Here is a 24,296-nt window from a genome sequence, read left to right on the forward strand (position 1 = left end):
GACGGCCTTGGGCTGCGGGAGCCGCCAACGCCACGCCCCACCGCCTTCACCCGCAGGCCTCTCCCATTGGCCCGCAGAGACCCTTGCCGGGAGAACTGTGCGTGCCCTCTCCCTGGCCCCGCCCCCTCTCGCCACTGCCTCCACGGCGGCCCGCCTCCCAGATTCGATTGGTGAGTCCAGCTAACACGGGCTCCGACGCCGACCCTGATTGGCTGTCGAGGCTGCAAAGTTAGCGCGCGAGCAAAAGTAGGTGTCTCGCGCGTGCGCAGCCCTGGTCCTCTTGGATGATGACGTTCATTCCCGCCAAATTTCAAAGGTCCAGTCTCCGCTGGATGTGCGGAGAGGTATGAATAGCAGAAGAGAAGGGGCGAAAGAGGGGGAACCAAGGGGAGGAGGAAAAGAAGGGAGCCCCCAGAGGAATGGGAGGGAAAAGGAGAGGAAGTGCCTTATAAATGCTATTTCATTTACTCCTACCCTACGCCACAGGAAATCTCATTTTATAGAGAGTTTAGGTTATACGACTTGAGGGAGGTCACATGGCTGGTACGTGGCCCAACAGGATTCTTATGTGGGTTGTCTGACTTTAGAAACCTGCTTTTAACCACCACACTATCCGTGAAATCGTTTTGACAAACATGCATTGAGTGTCTAATAGGTCAGGCACTGTTCTATCTAGTCCAGGGAAGTCCAGCAGTGAACCCAAAATCAAAATTCCTATCCTCATGGAGCTTACCTACTAGGAGGGGGAGGCAAATGATAAACACATGAAAGAATCATCGATTAGTGATAAGTCCTACACAGAGAATTAAAATAAGGGTATTGTAAGGGAGAGTGACTTTTTGGGTATTTTTAGATTGGTCAGGGTAACCATCTCTAATGATATCTCTCAATGATATTTAAGGTGAGACCAAAATAACTAAAAGGAGTCAGCCATGAGAAGATCTGAGGAGAACAATCCAAAGGGAGGGAAAAGCAAGTGCAAATCCCCTAGAGCATGAAGAAACATTTGAAGCAGCGAAAAAGAAAGCCAGAGTGATGGGATGCCTGGGTGGCTCAGCGGTTGGACGTCTGCCGTGGGCTCAGGGTGTGATCCTGGAATGTGGATGGAGTCCTGCATCAGGTTCCCTGCAGGAAACCTGCTTCTCCCTCTACCTATGTCTCTGCCTCTCTGTGTGTGTGCCTCTTATGAATAAATAAATAAATAAATAAATAAATAAATAAATAAATAAATCTTAAAAAGAAAGAAAGAAAAAAAGCCAGAGTGACTGGAGCATGGTGAGTGAGGGGAGAATGGAAGGGATTATCCTGCAGTGCAAACTGATCGCATAGAACCAACCTTCCAGGCTTTCATAAGGAGTTTGGGTTTTCTTCTAAATGTGATGGGAACCTGTATTTGTTAGAATTAGGTCCTACTATGACATAATACGTCAAATAATTGGGGCTTAAACAAAATGAAGTTTATTTATCTCTCATGTAAAAATCTAGGTAGGCATTTCAGGGCTGGGGGGTTTCTCCACTATGTCAGGGCCCCAGACTCCTATCTTGTTGCTCACAGGGCGTTACCTCCACTCCCAAGTCTACATTATGATCTATTCCAGCTTCAGCCATCATACCTGTTAAGCAGCATGAAAGAGCCTGCTCCTTTTAAAGACATGTCAAGAGACCATGCACAACCTCATTGGCTATCTCTGGTCAGAACTCAGTCACATGACCACGCCTAAGTGCAAGGAGGGACTCTGGAAAATGTGTTCTGTAATTTGGCCTTCTATGTGCTCACCTAGACTTCAGAGGTTCTGCTACTGAGGCAGAAGGAAAGAAAGGATATAAGTGTAAAGCTACAGTCTCTGCCAATGGAAGTCATTGGAAGAATTATAGCAGGGGGCAAGGCATGATCTAATTTTCAGTTCTGAAAAAAAAAATCATTCTGTCTACTCTAGAGGAAATGGTTATAGGTGGGGAAGATTGGAGCTAGGGCAATCAAGAAGTGAGTTCAGCAGTCCACGTGAAAGGTGATAGTGACATAGACCAGGGTGGTAGGAGGGGGTTGGAGAGAGATGGATTGATTCAGGGAATGTTTTGGAGGTCAAATCTATAGGATTTGTTAATGGATTACATGTGGCAGTGAGGGCAAGAGGAATCCCTGGCAACCTCACCAGAGAAGCATTGTCCAACAGAACTCTCGGTGATCGTGGAAATAATCTGTGTCTTACTGTCCAATATGGTAGCTGCCGCCTACCGAGCGCTTGAAATATGGCTAGTAAAACTGCAGACCTGAAATTTCCATTTCATTTCATTTTAATTAATTAAAATTTAAATTTAAGTAGCCACATGGGGTTAAAGATTACCATACTGGGCAGGGCAGCTTTGATTTTGTTTTGAGCAACTGGGTGGCTTATGATGCCCTTTATTGAAAACAAAAGGGAGACTGTATGTAGTAGCAGGAGCAGCTAAGTGGATGCTGATAGCCAGAAATCAGTAGTTTTGTCTTGGACATGTTGATTGGAGATTCTTCTGAGCCTCCAAAGGGGCTGATCAAGGAGGCAGGTGGATATATAGCCTGGATTTGCTGGCGAGGCTAGAGCTGGACATGTCGGTTTAGGAGTCATCAATAGGGGAGAGTTATTTAAAGCTGTGGGACTTCATAAGGTGGCTTACGAACAGTGTCTAGACAGAAGAGTGCCCAGAACTAAACCCTAGGCACCCCCAGGTGTATTTTGTCCCACTTCTCTAGTTATCACAGTCACAGATGTCCTTCAGTGTCCCTAAAAGGCAACATCAAGTCACGTCTATATAAGACAGATGTGACGTCTCAGACCACTTGAAACGTTCCTCCTAAGTTTCAGAGTGCTTCAAAGTGCTGCCCATTCCTCCTATATTTCTCTGTAGTCCAGGGTTAGTTCTTACTATTCTGAAACCTTGAACACATTGGAGGACTTCACTACCGCCAAACCCTGGTCAATACAGTTGTGGGGAAGAGAAATTAGTACATTAATATGGATTGTGATCGTTTTCTGTTAATTTGTGCCACTGGGCGTGGTGGTGCAAGAAGGCAACCACCTCCCTCCCAGGCCCTATCAGGGAGTAACAACCCTACTTCCCCTTCATAATCAGGGTAGCAAGCTAGCACAGGAACACCCTTTCCTGCCATTGCTCTAGTGGGAGGAGGAGTCTCAAATGGCCAGGGGGAGCCCTTACTGGGTTCCCTGATGATAACACCTCACCTGGGACAGTTATGTCTACAGATCATGAGTGACTTGGGGGATGGGAAGCAAATATTTTTAGAAGGAAAAGTAATAGTGAAAGTAGCCACCCTCCACCCCCAACCCCAGCCCTTGGTTTCTAAGCTTATGTATTGGCCAAGGAAGAACTGACACTGCATTTTGGTCACTGTTTGAGATCACATATCACTTTCTACAAGAAAATGTCCCAGCCTCACAGGTGTGGTCTCCTGGATACTGCTAGATCTGTTTTCAGAACACCATTTCATTGTTCTGTAAGGCCAGCTGTTTCTGGTGGATGGGAAATATGATAATGGCTGATGGCTTGCCAACTGTCTCATTTCTCTCCCTAGGAAGTAAGTTTCTTGGTTGGAGACAATTTTATCTGGACCATGCAAAGTCAGTCTTTCCCAGAATGGTAAAATAGAGGCATAATATGCAGGGAAAGCAAACCCAAATACAGAATACATGTTTTTTCCAGAGTGTATAATTCACCAAACCCTCTGTGACAGAAGAGACCTGATAGAGTTGACCTGCCACAAGATTCTTTTTTTTTTTTAAGATTTTATTTATTTATTCATGAGAGACACAGAGAGAGAGACAGAGAGAGAGAGAGAGAGAGAGAGGCAGAGACACAGGCAGAGGGAGAAGCAGGCTCAATGCAGGGAGCCTGACATGGGACTCGATCCCGGGTCTCCAGGATCACACCCTGGGCTGAAGGCAGCGCTAAACTGCTGAGCCACCCAGGCTGCCCTACCACAAGATTCTTGACAGGTCCTCAAGAAGCCTGGTGCTGCTCTGTTAGGGCTTCAGGACTGTATCCAGCTTCCTACTGACTTAACTTACTATTTGTTTATTTTTATTTTTTATTTTTTTAAAAAAGATTGTATTTATGTATTTGACAGAGAGAGCACGAGCAAGGGGTCAGAGGCAGAGGGAGAAGGAGAAGCAGGCTCTCTGCTGAGCAGGGAGTCAGATGTGGGGCTCCATCCCAGGACTCAGGGATTGTGATCTGAGCCAAAGGCAGATACTTAACCAACTGAGCTACCCACTGCCCCAATTTAGGGTATAATACTTTTTTTTTTCAGTTGATTTTCTTCATTTTTCTAATTAGAGATCATGTTGTCTTCAAATAATGATAGTTTTAACTTCTCTTGATTTTTTTTTCATCCCCAATTACTTCCTTTTGTCTAATTAAGTTGTTTGAACATCTAGAGCTAGTTAGATAATAGTGGATATCTTTTCTCCTACTCTAAGAATTGAGCTATCAGAAGAAACTCTACAAGAAAGCTGTAGTTTCCCTGGCCTGTCTGTGTCTGGTGATACTTCTCATTTGCTAATGGGAGTTTTAATTAGCATGAACTAGGGCAAGTTATAAGAGCCTTATAAGGACATCTTAACAAAACATTACCTATGTCCTTTGATGTACCTTGGGAAATGCTGGGAGCTGGCAGGTAGCTCATAAGCAGAATATGTAAGGTGAGAGATTCTTACTGCTGGCTGCACAGTGGTGAGGGAGCACACATAGTCCAGCAGGCAGTGGAGAGGCAAGGCCCTAGGGTGACACATACACCAGTTAACATCTTAAAGATCTTAAAGTTCTTTTCTTTAATGGAAGTATATCTTTATTTCCCCATAAATCTTGGTGCTGACTTTTTGGCTAACATAAATGTATTTTATCATATTAAAGAAGTATCCAGGGGCACCTGCCTGGCTCAGTTATTAGGGCATGCGGCACTTGATCTGGGGGTTATAGGTTCAAGCCCCATATAGGGTATGGCGATTACTTAAAAAAAATAAATAAAATCTTAAAAAAAAGAAGCATTCATCTTTCCCACTTAGTCTAGTAGTTTGACTATGTTTTGTTTTCTAACTTAATTTCTGGTTCTTTCTTTCTTTCTTTCTTTCTTTCTTTCTTTCTTTCTTTCTTTCTTTCTTTCTCTCTCTCTCTTTCTTTCTTCCTATTTATATTTTTATTAAAGATTTTATTTATTTATTCATGAAAGACACAGAGAGGCAGAGATATAGGCAGAGGGAGAAGCAGGCTCCCTGCAGGAGCCTGATGTGGGACTCGATCCTGGAATCCTGGGATCGCGCCCGGAGCCAAAGGCAGACGCTCAACTACTGAGTCACCCAGGCATCCCTCTTTCTTTCTTTTTAAAGATTTTAGTTATTTATTTGACACACACACACACACACACACAGAGAGAGAGAGAGAGAGAGAGAGAGACAACAAGCAGGGGGAGCGTCAGGCAGAGGAAGAGGGAGAAGCAGGTTCCCTGCTTGTGGGAACTCCATCCCAGGACTCTGGGATCATAACCTGAGCTGAAGGCAGATATTTAACCAGCTGAGCCATCCAGGCACCCCCAATTTCTGATTATTTCTATTATTGTATTTCTTCTGCCCCTTTTAGGTTTATTTTGTTATTCTTTGTCCAATTTCTTGAGCTTACTTATTGTAATTTTTTATTAAGGACAAAAACATTTCACATGAGTACTGTTTTAGTTGTATCTCATAGATTCCAATATGTTGTAGTTGTTATTGTTATGTTTAAAATAGTCTGTATTTTTATTTGTATTTCTTTATTGGCTCAAGAGTTTTTCTTTTTTCTCTCTTTAAAAAAAACTTGGTTTGTTTGTTTATTTATTTATTTATTTATTTATTTATTTATTTATTTATTTATGTAATCTCTACACCCAACGTGGGACTCAAACTCAAGACCCCAAGATCAAGGGTCATGTGCTTTTCCAACTGAGTTAGCCAGGTGCCCATCAAGAGTTTCTTTTAAAAGAGAATAGTAAAAATTGTTCAGGTGATAGGGACATTTTTTGCCCTTCATTTTAATATATTTTAAAAATATTTTATGTATTTATTTGAGAGAGAGAGAGAGAGAGAGAAAGAGCACAAGCAGGGAGGAGGGGCAGAGGGAGAAGCAGACTCCCCACTGAGCAGGGAACCAGCCGGGAGACTCAATCCCAGGACCCTGGGATCATGACCTGAGCTGAAGGCAGATCCTTAACTGACTTAGCCACCCAAGTGCCCATCACTTTAATATTAATATTAGTTATATTACATAGTGACCAGGGAATGATGCATATATTTTTTCTGTTTTTTCTAACTTAATGAGACTTTCTTTGAAGCCTAATATATAGACAACTTCTGTGTGAATTTTCTTGTTAGGTACCTGAAACTGGTACTTATTTTTGTTTCTTATTCTCCCCATTGTTCTTGGATGTTGCAAGAAGATGAAGAGGGGAATATTGCCTTTATGCTTCCATCTTCCAAATGGGACTTTCCATGGGCTTTTAACATAATAATGCTGAGGCAGGCCCCTTCTGGGTGGTACCAGCATGTCACATAGAACCATTTGTATATCTGGCCAGAGTCATTTGCCCTTGCTTAATTAATCATACAGGGGCTCCCTCTCATGGGCTAATGTTGAGGATGAGGAACAACGGGGCAAGCGAAAGCATACTTGATGGGAGGGGAGAAGGGTATAAAGACATAACATGCTCAAGTAACTTACGTGAGTCTTCAGGATCTGGAATCAACTTAATAAAGGAAAGCTTCTGGGTTAACCAATTTTGAGGTGAGATGGAGTTCAGGTTTCATGGTAACTTTTGATTGTTTTTTTTTTTAATTTTTTATTTATTTATGATAGTCACAGAGAGAGAGAGAGAGAGAGAGAGAGAGGCAGAGACACAGGCAGAGGGAGAAGCAGGCTCCATGCACCGGGAGCCCGATGTGGGATTCGATCCCGGGTCTCCAGGATCGCGCCCTGGGCCAAAGGCAGGCGCCAAACCGCTGCGCCACCCAGGGATCCCAGGTTTCATGGTAACTTTTCATCCCAGATATTTACACCAGACTTCAGAAGCAGCAAGCTAGGGGAGATTTCCTGAAAGGAGAATAGTTATATGATGAAATGTGGTCCTGCTTCAAAACCCCAGGGACCCCCACTGTGACTCTCTGTTAGGCATGCCAAGGGTTTGGTTAACACCTCCAGCACCACTGGATTATCAAGGCCACAGGGCATCTTGCTTTGTAGCCTGGACTAATTTCAAAACTTCCTTTTTCTTCTTCTCCTCACTCGAAATGGATATATTTTTTCAGGGCAACCAGCAAATGAGTTAAAGAAGGTCTCCTCAGTAGGATTGTTCAATGCATGTTGGCCATGGACCCTTCTATGCCCAGAGATTCTTCCCAGGAAATCGACCAGTCTTCCCATAGCCCACACTGAGTGAGTAGCCCACTGTAGCAGTAGATTGGTCCCTGGTCACAACTGATTGGAGGGTAGGAAGACTCATGATCCTAAGAAAGGCAAATTATACCGTGGCCTGTGGCCTTTAAAATTCTGTGATGGGAAAAGACAAACAAGGACACTTCAACTTCTGCCCATGATGGAATAACAGGGGCTTCATTCACCCTCCCAGGTTAAATAGTCTAAAAATGGACAAAATATGGGATGCCTGGCTGGCTCAGTAGAGTGCATGACTCTTGATATTGGGGTTGTGAGTTCAAGCCCCACGTTGGGTGTAGAGATCACTCAAAAATAAAATCTTAAAAAAAATTAAAATGGACAAGATATACAAAACAACACTGGACAATGGGCAGGCATAGGACAGTGATCCTTGAGGAAAGGGAAAAGAATGAGGTCAGTCCTACCATTGCCCCAGCTTGCAATTCTTGGAGAGAATTCCCAGAATGCAGTACAAAAAAGGAGAGCCAACACAGAGCCTGCCTGGAATTGAGAAGACAAGACTGAGGCAAAGAGAGCTTGAGTTTATAGGACAAAATATTGGGAGGAGAGGTGCAGAGATAGAGAAAGAGCTCCTAAGTTCTTCAGAGCATTCATCTCAAGTCTTTTTTTTTTTTTTCATCTCAAGTCTTGAGCTGAGATATATATATATTTGAAGAAACTACTCAAGGCTGGATAATGAACTATCAGAAAGGAATTAGTGTGGGGATCCCTGGGTGGCTCAGTGATTTAGTGCCTGTCTTTGGCCCAGGGTGTGGTCCTGAAGTCCTGGGATCAAGTCCCCCATAGGGCTCCCTGCATGTAGCCTGCTTCTCCCTCTGCCTGTGTCTGTGCCTCTCTCTCTCTTTGTGTGTCATGAATACATAAATAAAATCTTAAAAAAAAAAAAAAAGAAAGGAACAAGTGAAATGATTTCTGGAGATCATACAAGTCTGGGTATAGTTCACATTCCTAACAACCAGAATGGAGAAATCTCATAAAACACAAGACATTGAGAGTACTCTGAAGGATACTGTCTTAGTAGGAGAGCTAAAGTAGCCTTAGACTAAATGCTGCTTTGGTCCTCACTAAAAAAATTTAAAAGCAAGACTTGAAGAAAAAGTCACAAAATATTTCCAAATAGCTTTGCTGCATCCAAAGACAGGTCAAAAATATTTAAAGGAACACAAAGAAATCTAACACCAAAACGTGAAATTCACAATGTCTGGCATCCAATAAAAAAGAAATCAGAGATGCAAAGAAGCAGAAAAATATGACCTATGGTAGGAAAATCTTGGAAAGTTTTTTTTTTTTAATCTTGGAAAGTTAAGGAAATTTCCCAAAAAGTAGTTAAAAATGAGATAGAAAGAAAATATGATGTAATTAAAGGAACAGTCCAAGAGATCCAATACATGAATAATAGAAGTTATGGAAACAGAGAAGAGAAAAAATGGAGGGAAACTATCACTGAAAATTTTTAAGAAAATTTCCCAGAGTAGAAGGGCATGAGTTTCTAGATGTAAAGGACTTGGAGTGCCTGGGTGGCTCAGTTGATTAAGCATCTGACTCTTGATTTTGGCTCAGATCATGATCTTGGGTCATGAGATCTGATACCATGATGGCTCTGCGCTGGGTATGGAGCCTGCTTAGGACTCTCCCTCTCCTTTTGCCCCTCTCCCCACCCTTGTGCATGCACTCATTCTCCTTCTCTTTCTCTCAATCAATCAATCAATCAATAGCTTGTTAGGAGTCCTAACACAATTGAGAAAAACCAAGAACCTCACCAACCAAAAAAAAAAAAAAAAAAAAAAAAAAAAAAGAACCGTGTAAGTTTCTAAAGGTACAAATGATCCAAATTAGAATTTATAATAGAAACTCTAGAAGTTAGAAGGCAAAAGGTGCAATGCATTAAAATTCTGTAGGAAAATGATTTCTTATCTGCAGTTTCAGTTTCCTACACAGCCAACCTACAATTATGATTACTCTAGAATAAAGATAGTTTCATTAAGTTTTGGATTAAAGTGACAGAAAACCTAAACAATAGTTACAAGTTTTTTCTCTTTCACATGAAAATCCAGGTCACTAGATTGCTTTTGTTCCATACAACACAGTTTCATTCCAGTCATTACTTGGCCATGTCCAGAACGTGGCTCTCAATCTCATGGTCCACAGTGGTACCATCCCCCAGATGGTGAAGAAGGAGCAAGGGGCATTTGTCATCTATTTCTTCAGGAAGATTCTCAGAAGCTGCCAAATAACACTTCTGCTTACACCCCATTGGTTAGAATTTGGTCATATGGCCACATTGAGCTGCAAAGGAAGCTAGAAAATAATGAAATACAGATTTATTTTGGATGGTCTTGTGCCCTGCTAAAACCTCTATTACTATAAAAAAAATAGAAGACAGGCATGAGTGGAATAAGTAGCAATCTCAGCTACACAGTCTTGAACATTTTCTGAGTATTCTACCAAAGTGAAGGGATTAAGCAAGAAGGAGGAAGACTTGGGATCCATGAATGAAGGTACCCAACACCAGAAAGACAAAAGGAATCCCTAGGATACTGGTGAAAGGAGATTCCAAGACGACAGCTAAGTGGAGGCCTAGATAGCAGTCGGTTCAGAGTGGAGAAGGTCAGAAGGTTCTAAGAAGGATTTCTTTAAGAAGATGAAACTGATAGAAGATCTAGTAATTTCCCTCCACCTGGCAGGCAGAGCAGCATACCTTTACTTCTGTGACAGTCTGTTCCATGTGTTTGAAAGTAATGAGAAGACATTTGTACATCATTGATTCAACTAGGAATAAATACCTGGAAAACTATGCAAACAAAAAGACAAGGCAATTATTAACACTAGGGAAAACAAATGGAAAAACAATAACATTATTACCTATCGCTCAATCATAAATAGCAAATATAACTCTAAATGTCTTTCTAACTATATAACAAACTTATATTTGGAGGATGGTGACATGGGAAGTATGTGTGTGTGACTAGGAAGTGAAAGAGAGCTAGATCTAGCTATGACTGTGCTAAGTCAATAGATAATGGTTAAAACTGAAAAATATCAGGAATTCAAGATATAACCTAATTATTTGGAAATATAGAGATAAATACCAAATGTCAAAATAATCAGCTACAAGAACTGAAAAAGCCCTTGCTTCACAGGAGCTGGAAATAGAGAAGGATTGAAAGGGGTCTTCTATTTTTTTTCTAACAAGCCTTTGGAAGTGTTTAACTCTTTAAATTATGTACATGTCACACTATATTAAAAATAAAACAAATTTAAAAAAGAAAAGGCTTAGATCCTCTTTCTTAGGATTTTCAAGTGAGAAATGTGGAATCAGATAGAAGGAGACAAACACTAACAGGGGTAGTAGACAATGGGTAAGCCACATACATAATCTGGGATAGAAGAAAATCCATATGATTTGCCTGGGTGGCTCAGTTGGTTAAGCATCTGCCTTCACCTTGGGTCATGATCTCCAGGTCCTGGGATCAAGCCCTACATTGTAGGACTCCCAGCTCAGCAGGGAGTTTGCTTCTCTCTGTGCACCCCCCACTACCCCTCCCACCCCTGCCCTGCTCATGCTCTCTCTTGCTATCTCTCTCTCAAATAAATAAATAAATAAATAAATAAATAAATAAATAAATAAAATGTTTAAATTTTAAAAACACATAAGTTCTTATTCCTAGAGTTTTTCTGGATCCAGAACTTCCTTGAGTTTTAGCCTACATGAAGTCTGACCTCACTATAGCTTTAGATCTAGGATAGTTGCTCTCTCTCATCTTTCCCTTACTTGAGCTTCATTGAATGAATTTTTGTTTCTTACAGTAGAAAAAAACCCTGTTAGAATAGAGCTATGTCTTGCTTCCAAAACTCCTTATTAGCTGAAAGGGTATAAAATGTAGCAACTTGTTCCTCATTTCCTCCTCCTTTCCTTCATTTTGAAGGAGATATTCCATTATACTTTATTCTGGTGGTCTCCCAAGAACTTCACATATGGCAAGTCCTCGTATTTCTTCAAGTTTTACCTCATACCCCCATTACCTTCATGTCACAGGAAGATATCAAAGAGACATGCTACTGCCTAATGTCCAAGGCCAATCAGCATGATATTATCAATGTAGCAGCTTAAGGTGACATTCATGAAGGAGTTAATTAGTGTGGTCAACCATCCCTGTTTACCAGCGGTTTCCTGGGATTTAGAACTTTCAGACCGTCATGAGCAAACCTGATAGTTAGTCACCGTAGGTCAAGTGGACTAGGTTCCTATGAAGATACGCTGCTATACCTGCCAGCTGCCAGATGGTGTGGGTAAACAGAAATAGAAAGAATACTTTTATTATATACCAATATACTTAATTAAACTTGAGGTAACTCTCCATTATTTTTCTAGTCCTATCAATCTTTGCTACCAACCAATCTGGAGAACTGAATGATTTTGAAGCAGCCTTCCTGCAAGGCTTCTGCCCTCCTCTTCAAGGAGCTCTGGGCCTATAACTCATTCAGCAAAGGTTATGGCCAGAGGGCCTCTGACTATGTAGTATTTTGGCTTGAGTTACATCTTTGTTCATTAAGCTAAGGAATTATTTTGCTGTACAAATCAAACAGAACCTAGGCCTGCCCATCTGATCTGTTCTTGCCAACACTTTAAGCAGAAGCCAAAACCTCAACTCAGTGTGTTAGGCCATTTCTTTTTCTTTCTTTCTTTCTTCTTAAGATTTTATTTATTTATTCATCACACACACACACACACACACACACACACACAGAGGCAAAGACATAGGCAGAGGGTGAAGCAGGCTCCATGGAGGAAGCCGGACGTGGGACTCGATCCTGGGTCTCCAGGATCAGGCCCTGGGCTGAAGGCGGCACTAAACCGCTGAGCCACCCGGGCTTGTTAGGCCATTTCTTGCACCCAAATTACCACACCTACTGGGCTTTTGCTTTTGTGTGACCACAGATAAGGGTGATATTCAAAATATTTAGCAGCTGGTTACCACATGGCCACTAGTCAGAATAGACACTGACTTTAGCACTAAGTCAGATTCCGGGAGGCCAACAGCTGTGCTGGGTGTTAACCCTTTAGTTGCTGAATGAGAGGGAGGCCTGGTGGCCTGGAGGCAGGTAGACAGAGATGAGGTATCAGGGGACTCTAGGTAGCAATTTACCAGCTGATAAGAAAGCATTTCAGTATTTCAACAACCTGCATGGCCATAGGCAGAATGTCAGCTTGGCTGTTACCGAAGTACAGAGACTAGATGTTCCTCCTAATTTACTTTTAAGATCTGCCTCCCCTTGGGTCTAACCACCTGGTTTCCTCCTTTCCCAGTTATTAGTAACTTCATTTTGATTAACAGTCTTTTTTCCTTGTTCCTGGCTGGGACAACTATTCCTGTGACCTGCCCCTTGCTCTGTATTCCCCATCTCTGTCCCCCAAAAGAGGTTTTGCTAATTAGTCTTTTATCGGTAGTGAATTTTTCTGAAGAAGATGAGGTGTGTGTGGTGGGGGAGGCAGCCATAGCAGGTAAGTAGCGACATACTGTCATTCCTTTCTCCTTCATTCTTGGTATTTGTTCATCTATGATGTGCTATGAGCCATCAGGCTCTTCAGTGTCAGCGCGACAAGGTATAATCAGCCAAAATGTATGCAGGAAGAGAAGGAAAATGGGGGTGGGAGGAGAGAACAGAGAGAGAGACAAAGAGACAAAGAGAAATAAAAGAGGAAGGAAATAAAGCAACAGTCTACCCTCCTTTATTTATTCCATCTTCCTTGATTATGAACCCATGGGATTCAAGTCCACATAGTCACTCCTGCAGCAATTCCTTAGAAAATTCCTGCATTCGTTTTGCCTTTGATTCCTCTTTTCCCTGCTCAGATTTTGCACACCATCCTTGGTTTCATGATATTTCCAAAATCCTATGACCAGATGTTCCTCATTATGAGGTGACTCATCACATTTGCTTGGTAATCGTGAATGCAGTAGAAATTATTTGGAGGGGCCCAGGAGACTAGGGAGCTCCATTCTTTCAAGATATTGCTATTCCAACTGCCAAGATCTCAATCTTTGATAATCAAGACCTTAATTTTAACCAAAGAAAACCAGCACAGTTGTGAACTTAACAAATGCTGTAATTTGGCAATTTACAGTATCCTTTTTTATTATAAAATATTTGGCAGAAAAATTTTGTGGTAACATATTTGAAGACTTACAAAGAATATATATTAAGCATATTAACTATTGTGCATAAAAATAAATGAACACTGGTAAATCTGCCACTCAAGGAGTAAAATATAAACAGTATTCTCACTTTAGAGATCTAATTTTCAGTGGTTTTCAACCACTGGCTAATAATAAAGGATATTTCTTGTTGCAGGGCCATGGACTGGCCTTGAATATTGTTATGTACTCAGGTGCCTTGGGACTAATACTTGTTCTTTCTTGATGCAAATCACTTAATGCTGTAAAAAATGTCCATTTAACCCTACAGTCTTTATACTCCTTATCCCTTTTGAATGTCTATCAAGCAGTGATTCTTAAATGTTGTTGTACTTTAGGATAACTATGGAGATCTAAAATCCTGATGCCCTAGCCCTGCCCTGGAACAATTAAATCAGAATCTCTGGGGATGCAATCCAGGCATCCATGCTTTTTAAAGTACTTCAGGTGATTTAATGTGCTCTAGAGGAACGGCGATAAAGTCTACCTAAGTTTTACTTTCAGTGGATGTAGAATCTGAATACCAAGACTTCATTAACTGTTATATCAATAGATGGACTTCTAACTTCCCCTTCAGGGATGTCGAGATCATTTCCTCCTCTTTCTTCATTGTGTTATTACAAAAGGTTTCATACCTCTTCTGAGATTCTGCTGCCTGCAACTCTACTCCTGGAATCAAATTCTGTTCAATCTGAATAGGCTTATAATAAGAGATTGAATTATAAAACAAAATAAACTGTACACAAAGAAAAGCCCAGCCTAATATGTCTTCCTGGTGAATTCTACCAACATTAAAGAAGAATTAATACCAGTTATTCACAGATTCTTTCAAAAAAGTAGAGTAGGAAGGAATGCTTCCCAACTCATTCTATGAGGTCACTATTACCCCAATACCAAAATGAGATGAAGACATCAAAGGAAAGAAAACACATAGACTAGCATGAGTGTGGACACAAAAATCATCAACAGAATCTCAGCAAACTGAATCCAGAAACACAAAAAGTATTATATACCATGGCTAAGTGGGATTTATCTCTGGAATGCTTGAGCAGCTTACCATTCAAAAGTCTATTAATGTAATGCTCCTTATCAGTAGGATAAAACCCAAAAACCATATGATCATCTCAGTAGATGCAGAAAAACACATTTGAGAAAATCCAACACATCTTCATGATAAAAGCACCACACAAACTATGACTGAAAGGAACTCCCCAGTCTGATAAAGGGAATCTACAAAAAACCTATGGAAAAATCTACAAAAAATCTTCATCATGCTTAACAGTGAAAGTTGGAATACTTTCCCCCTAAGATCACGAACGAGATAAGGATGTCCTCTCTCACCACTTCTACTGAACATTGTATTGGAGATCTCGCTAGGGCAATTGGGCAAGAAAATTACATAAAAGACATCTAGATAGGAAAGGAAGAAGTGAACTGTTTTTATTCCCAGATGGCATGATCTTGTGTATAGACACCTTAGGAATCCACAAAAAACTCTTAGAACATGAGTTCAACAAGGTTGCAGGATACAAGACCAATAGACAAAATCAATTTAATTTTTATGCACTAGCAATGAATAGTCTGAAAGTGAAATTAAGAAAAGTCATTTTATAAATAATTCAAAAATAATAAAATACTTAGGAGTAAATTTAACCAAAGAAGTGTAAAATGTATAATCTGAAAACTACAAAGAGCATTGTTGAAAGAAATTAAAGATAAGTGAAATAAGTGGAGAGACATCCCCTATTAATGGGTTCAAAATAAGTATAATGAAGATGGCAATACTTCCCAAATTAGTTTACAGATTCTGTGCAATCCCTATCAAAATCCCAGGTGGATTCTTTGCAGAAATTGACAACCTGATCCTAAAATTCATATGGAAATTCAAGGGACTCAGAAGAGCCAAAATAATCTTGGAAAAGAACAAAGTTGGAGGACTTACACTTTCTGATTTCAAAATTTATGATGTCTACAATAAGCAACACAGTGTGGTACTGGCATAAGGACAGACATACAGATCAATTGAATGGAATTGAAAGTCCAGAAATAAACCTTTATATTTATGATAAATGATTTTTGAAAATGAGTCCAAGAAAACCAAATGGGGAACCAAATGTTCTTTTCAACAAACATTAATGGGACAACTGGATATCTACATGTAAAAGAATGAAGTTGAAGCCTCTAACTCATACCATACACAAAAGTTAATTCAAAATGGACCAAACACTTAAATGTAAGAGTTAAAACTGTAAAACACTGAGAAGAAAATATAGGCATAAATCTTTATGACCTTGCATTTGGGAAAAGTTTCTTAGATATGACACCAAAAGCATAACCAAACAAAGAAAAAATAAATTGGGCTTCATCAAAATTTAAAACTTTGGGGTTTCAAAGGACATCGTCAAAAAGCAAAAAGACTGGGACACCTAGCTGGCTCAGTTGGTGAAGCATGCAAATCTTGATCTCAGGGTGGTGAATTTGAACCCCATGTTGAGTGGAGAGACTACTTAAAAATAAAATCTTCACAGGGAACCTAGATGGTTCAGTTGGTTAAGTATCCAACTCTTGATTTTGGCTCAGGTCATGATCTCAGGGTCGTGAGATGGAGCCCTGTGTTGGGGCTTGCCAGGCATGGAGCCCACTTAAGATTCTCTCTCTCTTTCTTTCTAGCACTTCCTCTCTCTCTTAAACAAAAAAGCAAAAGACAGAACACAGAATAGGAATATATTTTTTAAATGAGCAAAGGATCTGAATAGACAATAGACATTCTCTAAAGAAGATATGTAAATATCCTATAAGCACATGAAAAGATGCTCAACATCATTAGTCATTAGGGAAATGCAAATCAAAACCCCAAATCAATGAGATACCCCTTCACATCCAGTAGCATAACTTTAATAGAAAAAAAAAGTAGAGGCTACGTATTGATGAGGATGCAGAGAAATTGAAACCTTCATACACTGCTAGCAGGAATGCAAAATGGCGCAGCTGTTTTGGATAGAGTCTCAAATAGGATGCAATTCCATTGCTAGGTGTATACCCATGAAAACTGAAAACAAATGTCCACTCAAAAACCTGTACATGGATGTTCATAGCAGCATTATGCATAACATTCAAAAAGTGGGTGAAATGGTTAAAGGAGATGAAGAGAACGCTTACTATGATGAACACTGAATAATGTATAGAATTGTCGAACCATTATACTGTACTCCTGAAACTAATATAACACTATGTGTTCACTGTAATTAAGTTTAAAAAGGGGGAAACAATCCACATCTCCACCAGCTGATGAACAAGTAAACAAAATGTAGTATATCTATATGATGGGATATTATTTGGCAACGTGAATGACCCTTGAAAACATTGTGCTAAGTGAAAGAATCCAGGCACAAAAATGACCACACATTGTATGATCTCATTTATATGAAATGTCAGAATAGACAAATCTGTGGAGACAGAAAGTAAATGAGTAGTTGTCTACGACTGGGCAGAATGACAGCATTGAGGGGAGACAGCTAAAAGGTATGGGATTTCTTTTGGGGATTATAAAATGTTCTAAAATCGAATGCAGTGTGGTTGTACAACTCTGTGATTACACTGAAAACCAGGGATATATATATATATGTATATATATATCTTTATATATCATATATATGATATGTATATCATGATACATATATATGATATACATATTGGGGCTTTTTTCCTTTTTTTTTTTTTAAAGATATTTATTTATTCATGAGAGACACAGAAAGAGAGGCAGAGACATAGGCAGAGGGAGAAGCAGGCTCCCTTCAGGGAGCCTGGGGACTTGATCCTGGGACTCCAGGATCACACCCTGAGCTGAAGGCAGCCGTTCAACCACTGAGCCACCCAGGCATCCCTGGGGCTGCTTTTCTTTAGTAGTATAAGCAGTGTTAAGTGGAAGGCATGAAGGTTTGCAGCCTACCCAAGACAGGAGGCCAAGATGGCGAAGACTGAGCTAAGGCAGTGGCAGTCAAGGTCCTAAAATTAACAGCAGGTGATTAATGCACATGGGGACTGAGGGAAGGGAAGATCCAGTAAGACTCCCCTACTTTCTGTGTTCAATGAGTTACAAGTCCTACTGACTCCTAACAGATCTCGCTGTTGCCTACCTCTCCCCCTGCTATAGATTGAATTTTGTGTCCCTCCAAAATGTATGAGTTGAAATCCTAACCCCCAGTGTGATGGTGGTTGGAGATGGGTCCTTTGGGAGGTGGTTCCTTGTGTCAGAGCCTTCATGAATGTGATAATGCCCTTATAGAAGAGGACCCAGAGAACTCCCTTGTCCCTTCTGGCACATGAGGATAGCAAGAAGACAGCTCTCCATGAACCAGGAAGCAGGTTCCCACTAGACGCCAAATCTACCAGCACCCTGACCTTGGACTTTTTAGTTCCCAGAACTGTGAGAAATAAATGTCTGTTGTTTATACCCCCCCCCCAGTCTACTGTGTATTTTGTTATAGCAGTGCAACTAAGACCCCACATTCAATCTATCTTCTAAACCACCACCATAGTTTCCTACCTAAAATTCAGATCTGATTGTTCCACTTTCTTTCTCAAGATCTTTCAAATAATCTGAACCCAGTTTATCTCACACAGCTCTAGCACAACCCCCTCCCCCATGTGCGAGCACTTGCACAGACACATACACTCATCCCTTCACCATAGCCACAGGGAACCATGTGTCTTCTTTGATCTTGCCACATCTCTCCATTGCTCACCCTGTCCCCTAAGCTGGAATGTCCCTCCGCCTCCACATCTACAACAAGGGTTGAAATGATCTCCATTCTTCAAGACCTGATTATAATTCCATCAACTTCATGTAAACCTCATCCCCCGTCCTCCTTTTTAATGCCTCACTCTTGGAGTATGCAATCTGGTAGAGGAGATAAATCAGACAATTGAGTTCTGTACTACAAGTGTGGTAATACCCTGGTTGCTGTGTGCGCGGTGTCCTAGGAGGATAGGGGAGGAAGGCAGAGAGTGTTCAGTCAGTTGAAAGACTGAACATTCCACACTCAAGTTGATTTACCAGTCCGAGAGCTTAGATCTCTGTGACGGAGGCACTGATTTTATCCTAATGGGTGCCTTTCCACGAATCTGCTCTTTTCTTATGAGTAGAGGCTATGTTTTTTGTTCTGTACCTACAGCACCTAGGAGGGGTCCTGGCCAGAAGTGGTGACAATAAATCTCTAGAGAAGACTGGAGAAATGAGAAGGGTTATCTAACTCATCTTGGGGGAGGGGCAGGAAGTACTTCCTAGAAGAGGTAGCCCATGAGTTGAATCCTGGAACAAAGGTGGACTGGGCCAAGGAGGTTGGGGGAGAAAGGGGTCTCCCAGTAGAGAAACCAGAAAATGTCATGGAGGTGAGAAACCTGACTCCCCTGGGGAGTTGGCAGGAAGTCAGCAGCCCTGGACTAGAGGCTTTAGAAAAGAAAGCAAAGAGAGAAAGCTGGAAGGGGCGAGATTATGAGGACTGTGAATACTATGTTGATCAATTTGAAATTGATATACAAAGTAGTGGGGAGATCTTCAAGGGTTTTGCGAGAGAAGATTGGATGAGTGTTAAGTGATGTTAAGGAGACAGGTTCTAAGTCCATAGATTCCGACCTATTTAGAGGATCCTCCCTTCTTACAATTTTAATTTAATTTGGTTTTGGAAAACAGGCAATATAGTCACACCATTCAAAATCCTAAAGATTTAAGGAGATACTGTGAAAAATCTCTCTTCCTAATTTCCAGACTGAGTGGTCCACGGCTTCACCTCTAGCTCCCTTATCTGGGAGAGATCAAATGTACCAGAGGCTCCAGTCCTGTTATGGACATGTACAGGCATACCTCATTTTATAGTGCTTCTCTTTATTGTGCTTTGCAGAGAGTGCATTTTTCACATTGAAGATTTATGGTAACCCTGTGTTGAGCAAGTCTGTCGGCACCACTTTTCTAACAGGATTTGCTTACTTTGTGTCTTTGCATCACATTTTTTAAATTCGTGCAATATTTCAAACCTTTCCATTATTATTATATTTGTTATGGTCATCTGTGATAGGTGATTATGACTCCCTGAAAGCTCCAATATTGGTTAGCATTTTTTAGCAATAGGTATTTTATTTTTTTTTATTTTTTTTAATTTATTTATGATAGTCACACAGAGAGAGAGAGAGAGAGGCAGAGACACAGGCAGAGGGAGAAGCAGGCTCCATGCAGGGAGCCCGACGTGGGATTCGATCCCGGGTCTCCAGGATCGCGCCCTGGGCCAAAGGCAGGCGCCAAACCGCTGCGCCACCCAGGGATCCCAGCAATAGGTATTTTAAATTTAAGGTATATATATTGTTTTTTAGGACATAATGCTTTTGCACACGTAAGAGGCTACAGTATAGTGTAAACATAACTTTTATATGCATTGGGAAACAAAAAAACTTCACTTGACTCACTTTATTGCAAAATTTGCTTCATTGCAGTGGTCTGGAACCAAACCCACAACATCTCTGAGGTAGGCCTGGATACAACTTACAGCCCGCTATTTTTTCAACTCACTTTTTAATTAGCAATACATCTTGGAGGGGTAACTAGTTGGCTCAGGTGGTAGAGCATGCAACTCTTTATCTCAGGGTTGTGAGTTCAAGCCCCACACTGGGTATGGAGCCTACTTAAAAATAAAAATTAAGGGTTCCCTGGGTGGCGCAGCGGTTTGGCGCCTGCCTTTGGCCCAGGGCATGATCCTGGAGACCCGGGATGGAATCCCACGTTGGGCTCCTGGTGCATGGAGCCTGCTTCTCCCTCTGCCTGTGTCTCTGCCTCTCTCTCTCTTTCTCTCTCTCTCTCTCTCTGTGACTATCATAAATAAATAAAAATTAAAAAAAATATAAAAATTAAAAAAAATAAAAATAAATCCTTTAAAAAACAAAGAAACAGAGGTGCCTGGGTGGCTTAGTTGGTTAAGTGGGTCGTGAATCCCAAGGTCCTGGGATTGAGCCCCATGTCAGGCTTCCTGCTCAGCAGGGAGACTATTTCTCCCTCTTCTTCTCCTTCTTCTCTTTTCTCCGGTGCATGCTCTCTCTCTCTCTCTTTCTCTCTCTCAAATAAATAAATAAAGCCTTTAAACAAACAGATCCAATACATCTTGGAGCTCTTTCCATATCAGTTCCTAAAGAGTTTTTTTTCATTCTTTTTCATGACTATTATTCCATTGCATAGCTATTCCATAACTTATTACATTTTGCATATGTACAAGTATATCTGTGGCACTAATTTTAGAGCTTTCTCTTTAATACCAAAAGTTTCACTGATCTCCTTGAAGATAGTTCTGCTGCCTGATAGAAAAAATGCATATTACAAAAGACTGCCTTGAATTTAGGAATACTTTTAAGTGAATTTGTACTTCTACATGTTATATAAGTCTGAAACTATTTATGTGTATATGAGACATATTATTGATCTAGTCCATAGACAATATTCGGTGCACGTGTGGATCCAAATACCCACCTGCACTAACTGGGTATTCCCCCCTGGGTGCCTGCCCCTCATTATAAGACGTAGTGTCTGAGTGGTTTGGGGTGAAAGCAGAGGTGGAAAAACAGGACAGTTCCGAGGTTTTTGATGCCCTTCACTGGAATGATGACACCAAGGAAGCAGTAGGTTTGGGAAAGGAACAGGCACACAATTTGGGCATGTTGAGTTTACTGTGTCTCTAGGACACATATGTGGGATTTTAAGCTCTGTAACATTATACTAATATCCCATCCTAAACCTTGAAATGTCCAAACCAAGCCTGAGGAATTTGCAAGGAGAAGGATGGAGCATTCATGGAGGAGAGGTCAGATGGCCTGGGCCATTGCATCTGGGTTTCTTGAGCCCATCCTCAGAGGCCAGAGAAGGTCCAACTGCCCCATGTCAGGATGATTAAATTCTCCAACATCCAAGAAATAGTTAAATATCTTTTGAGCATTCTTCTCAGTGCCAAGCCCTGTGTCAGAGCCTGGTATGGGGGTGCCCACAGACTAGTAGGGGATACACAGAGAAACATGTAATGAAATATTATGTAATACAAAATGGTTGTGGTGGTCCTAAAATATATCCCCATATTCTATGATGCTCCTCCCTCCAAACAGTAGAATCTAATTCCCCTCTCCTTGAATGTATGCTTGGCTTAGGGACTCACTTCCAACAAATAGAATGTGATGGAAGTGATAGTGCATGACTTCTGAAGCGGTTATAAAAGATATTAGGGGGGTGCTTGGCTGTCTCAGTCGGTTAAGTGTCTGCCTTCGGCTCAGGTTGTTCCCAGCATCCTGAGATCAAGCCCCACATCAGGCAGGCTCTCTGGCCAGTGGGGAGCCTGCTTTTCCCTCTCCCTCTGCTTCCCGCTCCCCTGGCTTGTGCTCTCTCTCTCTCTCTCTGTCATATAAATAAATAAAATCTTAAAAAGAAAATACATTATGCTTTTACCTTGCTCTCTCTTGGATCCCCCTTTCTGGGGGAAGCCAGTTACATATCACAGGGTCATTAAAGCATCCTGCAGAGATGCTCACACAGAGATCTGAGACCTGTGCCAATAGCCAGCACCAACTTGCCTGCTATGGCTGTGAGCCATCTGGGAAATAGATTCTCCAGGCACAGTCAGTCAAGCCTGCAGGTGACTTCAGCCATCCAGTCTTCTCATCTTCCAGCTGAGGCCCCAAATACTGTGGAGCAGAAACAAGCCAATCCCACTGTGTCCTGAATTTCTGATTCACAGACATTGTGAAATAATAAGTGACCATTGTTGTTCTAAGCCACTATGTTTGGAGGTAATTTGTTATGCTGCAATAGCTAACTCGTATAATGGTGGCAGGTGAACACAGAGCATAAGGAAACACAAAGAATGAATAATTAGCTCAATATGAGAGGTCTAGAAGGCTTTCTGGAGGAAAGGAAAGTTGAGCTGAGTCTTGAAGGGTGCATAAAAATTGTCCAGAAAGATTGAAAGTGTATTCCAAGCATAGGGAAACAGGATAGGTAAAGGCATGGAGTATGGGCATGAGCTACATATATAACTTACCCCCTTTGAATAGGGTCCCAAATAAATGGGCTCAATACTCAGTTCTGCTCTAGAATAACTATATTTGCTACAAGTTTCCTATTGGCAAATATACTTAGCATATGACGAGGTGTTTGAACTTGTTTATCTGTTGACTTTTCACAAAGAGGTATTCAGAAGTTCAAGAGTCTCAAACCACACAGTTTGACTTTTTTTTCTTTGTACCATCAGAATACTCCATTTTCTAAAAAGAGATATCTAAAACTCAGATGAGCATCAGAATTGCCTGGAAACTTTAAAAAACAACAACAGATTTGTGGGGCCTAATGCAAAGCTACTAGATCTTGCCTGGATAGGACTCAGGATTTAATCCAACTTTCCCACTTTACAGATGAGAACGAGAAACACATGAGACAGAGTTGAGACTAATCCCAGCTTTTTCATTTTGTGTGTGGTCTTGCCTCCTTATTCCTCTACTGCCTACCAGAGCACCTTTCTTTCTTAGCCTCATGGCCAATTCCAGCCATGTAATGGTAAAATATTGCGTGAGCTACAGAGGTCTGGCCTACATGTAGATCCCAATCTTTGCATTCCACCTCTCCACAATCCATGACTAAAAGAGAATTTGATGTACTATTGAAGTTTTATGTACCTTACTTAATTTTTTTTGTCTAGCTTTCACTCCTATTCCTAACCACAAAAGTTAAAAAAATTGAGATATAATTCACATATCATAAAATTCACCATCTTAAAGTATACAGTTCAGTAGTTTCTAGTATATTCACAGTGTTATGCAACCATCATCACCATCTAATTCTAGAACATTTTCATCGGCAAAGAAATTCTGTACCCATTAGCGGTCATTCTCCTTCCTTCCCTCCTTCCTGTCCCCTAGCAGCCACTAATCTACTTATCTACATTCTGTCTGCATAGATTTGCAAATTCTGGACATTTTGTATAAATAATCATATAATATGTGATATTTTGTGTCCAGCTTCTTTCACCTAGCATGATGTTTTCAAGGTTCATCTGTATTATATACATCAGTACTTCATTCCCTGTTGTGGCTGTATAATATTCCATTGCATGGATATACCACTTTCTGTTTTTTCAGTCATCTGCCAAAGAACATTTGAATTGTTTCTACTTTTTGGATATTATGAATAATGCTGCTATGAACATTCATGTATACATTTTTGTGTGAACATATGCTTATAATTCTTTTGGCCTGGGAGTATAATCAGTGGGTGATATGGTCACTCTATGTTCAACTTTTTGAGGAACTGCCAAACTATTTTTCATAACCACATCTATATTTACACTAAGGAAATAATATTTAAAAAAATTGAAAACCACCAACCCACAAGAGGAAAAACATCACAAATTATATCACTCAGAAGTAACACAATTTAGGGACTTTGAGTAAATATGGAGGTACACTCATATATAAATCTTCTTCCTCCTGACATGCCACTAAAATGATAGTAAATGATTTTCTTTTAAGATATAAACCCTCACAGACAAAAAAAAGACAGGAGAAAACAGCAACAAAATGTTTTGAAGGTAAAAAGCAGAAGGA

This window comes from Canis lupus, chromosome 6 (assembly GCF_003254725.2).
Source record: "Canis lupus dingo isolate Sandy chromosome 6, ASM325472v2, whole genome shotgun sequence".
Classification (NCBI taxonomy): Eukaryota; Metazoa; Chordata; class Mammalia; order Carnivora; family Canidae; genus Canis; species Canis lupus.